The sequence below is a fragment of the Xyrauchen texanus genome, chromosome 43, assembly GCF_025860055.1.
Source record: "Xyrauchen texanus isolate HMW12.3.18 chromosome 43, RBS_HiC_50CHRs, whole genome shotgun sequence".
NCBI lineage: Eukaryota > Metazoa > Chordata > Actinopteri > Cypriniformes > Catostomidae > Xyrauchen > Xyrauchen texanus.
In genome coordinates this window covers 18,177,299-18,180,633 of record NC_068318.1, presented here as the reverse complement: position 1 = coordinate 18,180,633, position 3,335 = coordinate 18,177,299, and positions in this window count along the sequence as shown.

Here is a 3,335-nt window from a genome sequence, read left to right as displayed (position 1 = left end):
CTACAGTCACATAATGTTCATGGGATCAGGCTGAAAGTAATTCAGCCATTTGTATTTCTGCTTATTTGATCATAAAATTCACACACTTAGGCAAGAAAATATTAATACAGTGGCCCTGAAGAGTATTTGGACACTTAAGACCCTTAAATATGGAAAAGTAATTGCATAGCAATTAACAAGGAAAAATTTAAATGGCACTCCATGTCAAAAAGTTTGCTGACCCCTGTCCTAAACGATTTAAAAGCCAAACCTTTTCAGTCGTCGCCCACCTTCATCACTGAATATTCAATCAACCTTCTGCAGCTCATTTATCTTGGATGCGTCCAGATTCATTCTCCCTCTTCTTTAATTAAACTCTCTTCCTATTAGACATGTCTGGAGGGCAAGGCCCAAGAGTGCCAAACAGAACGGGACACATTGGATCCTCTCTCATTCCCTCCCTTTTGCACTCGTATAGATATAAGTGTTCTTTCTAATTACAGAAAAGGGCTGATTACTCCACGTATGCTTGCTATAAAAAATCACTGAAGTATATGACCTGAGCTGTAGAAAGTTCTTGTTTCTCTCATAATTGTTTGGATGCAGACTTGGGAAAAGATTCTGAAGATATTTTAGCTGTTATGATCCCTCTGCGCCCTAAACAGTGTTAAACATTGCACATTATAGCTGTGTGGTCCTCGTAAAGCTGCGACATAACCATAAAGTCTGGTACAGAATGTCACCCCTACTTACATTGTCTGGTGCCATAGAGGAGAGGTTGAGGAGGCCAAGACAGACTGGAATGAACTTATTGGAGCCAGTGAGTCACTAAACTGGCCAATAAAGGGCAATATCTCCAGCCATGACACTGTCTATGTGTTTTGTGGAAAAAGCCATTATTTTCTTGGTCACCAGTGTCTGAATGCAGTCTGTCTGTTTTATTATCTTACAAGGACTCTTATGATAAATTCAAATTCAAAATCCTGTTAGCTTACAATATGTCACTACAGCTTGAATTTGCTCCATTTTTAACACATTTTGTCACAGATGGTCTATATCAGTGGTTCTCAACTGGTTTTGCTTCAGGACCCACATTTTATGTTGGATCTCAAATTTCCAAAATTGTTTAATGCACAAAGGTACACATAGAAGCCAGGCTACCAAAATTGTTAATTATACATACTGTACGTTAATGCAGCACCAACATTTTAATCGTAGTACTGAAAAGTTTTATCGTGCAAAGCTAAACACAGCACCATAAAATTATATCCACAAAGGTAAACACAGTGCCAAAATTGTTTATCGCTCAAAGGTAAACACAATACTGAAACTAATTGTTACACAAAGGTAAACACAGTACCGAAATAGATTATCGGGCAAAGCTAAACACAAGTCTGAAAGAAATTGTTTATCGCACAATGCTAAACACAATAGCGAAATTGTTTGTTACACAAAGGTAAACGCAGTATCGAAATGGTTTATCGCTCAATGCTAAACACAATACCGAAATTAATTGTTTATTGATCAAAGTTAAACACAATACTGAAATAAACTGTTAATCGCACAAAGTCAAGTCAATCTTTATTTATAGAGCACATTTAAAAAAAAGTTGACCCCAAGTGCTTTACAGATCAAACAAACAAAATGACAGAGTGATATAAAAACAGATTGATTTAAAGTTAAATATAAAACATAATGAAATAAATAAAAACATTTAAATAAAAAAATCATGTATTTATCCATTTCAAACTATTCAACGATCTATTCAAAAGCTACAGTATAAAAATATGTTTTTAAATAAGATTTAAAAATGACTAATGATGAAGCTGACCTCACATGGAAAGGGAGACTATTCCATAGATTAGGACCAATCACAAAAAAGGCACGGTCACCCATAGATCTATAGTGGCATATCCTCTATAGAGGAACCCTCAATAGAAGTTGATCAGATGACCTGAGTTCTCTTGTGGGGGAGTGAGGGTGTAGAAAGTCACTGATATATTGGGGTGTGAGACCAGACAGTGACTTGTAGACAAAAATCTGAATTTTAACATCTTCCAAATTTCACAGGAAGCCAGTGTAAAGATCCTAAAACAGGGTAAATGTGATCCATCTTTCTTGACCCTGTTAAAAGCCTATCTGCCGCGTTTTGAATTAGCTGTAGGCGAGATAACACAGTTTGAGGGAGACCCATGTCCAATGAGTTACAATAGTCTAACCTTGATGTAATAAGTGAGTGGATCACAATTTCCAAATCTTTAAATATTAAATTTAAAGTTAATCTAGTTAAGATGGCAAAGCAAACTGACCTCAGAACAGCTGCCCAACACTCCTTATTAGACAGATGTGTGCTCTCTGGGCTCTGATGGGGGTTTTCAAGCACACTGTAACTCATTTAAGATAATTTCATATTCTATATTCAGCACAGGCTGCTCTTGCTTCTCTCCAGTCTGTTGAGAGTCCACTTGGTGGCCTATTTCCAATTGATGGAAGGTGGTGTGCACTAATCTTGAGTAAAGAAAATGGCAGACCTGTAGTTTGAGGAGGATAGCATGTAATATAGCATGGTTATGCTAACACTTTTAGTTTTATTTGCAAATATGTTTTTGCATGAAAGCAAATGTGATTTATGATCAAATTCAGGGCTGAGTCATTGCTGTTGCAGTACATTTTAATGCCTCATCATATATGTTTCAGTATACTGAATAAAACATTAAACTATTTTCTTTTTGGTATGTTTTCCATTACCACAACCTGACATTAAATATGGTTTTAATTGGTAATCATTTTACAGGTTTTCCCCTTCATCCTCAATTTCCCTTTTCCATCTCATGAGTCTTTTATATTATCCATTTTAAGGTGCAATCAGTGTTTTGCTTATGTTGTCCGTGTCACTATGCATTCTAACAAAAGCCAAGTTTATGAACCTCAGTTTCAGAAATGCTGCAACTTTGTGCTTGTTTTTGAAAATCTTCAATGAGTTGGAAAATGTGAATGCATCATTTCAAATCAAAGGCTGTCTTTTTGCCAAACTAACAAAGCATTTATAATCTTTGAAATAAAAATTCCAGGTCTTGCATAACACTGCCAATTTACTGTTAGATCTCATTCAGAAAACCCACACCACGTCATATTCCCAACCAATCAAAGAATGACCTCACCACACCCAGCAACATGCTAGTACCTCTGAATTTGATTAGATAATCACATAAAGTTAGTTTCCAAAATGCTATTAAAAATCCCAACAATTGCTTGCCATAGGTATTTCTTGCTAGTGGATGTAATGAATAAATCTCTTAAAGGAAGCATTTTAGAGCAATCGGTGCTAATCGCATCCACCCACTAACTAGGTCAGT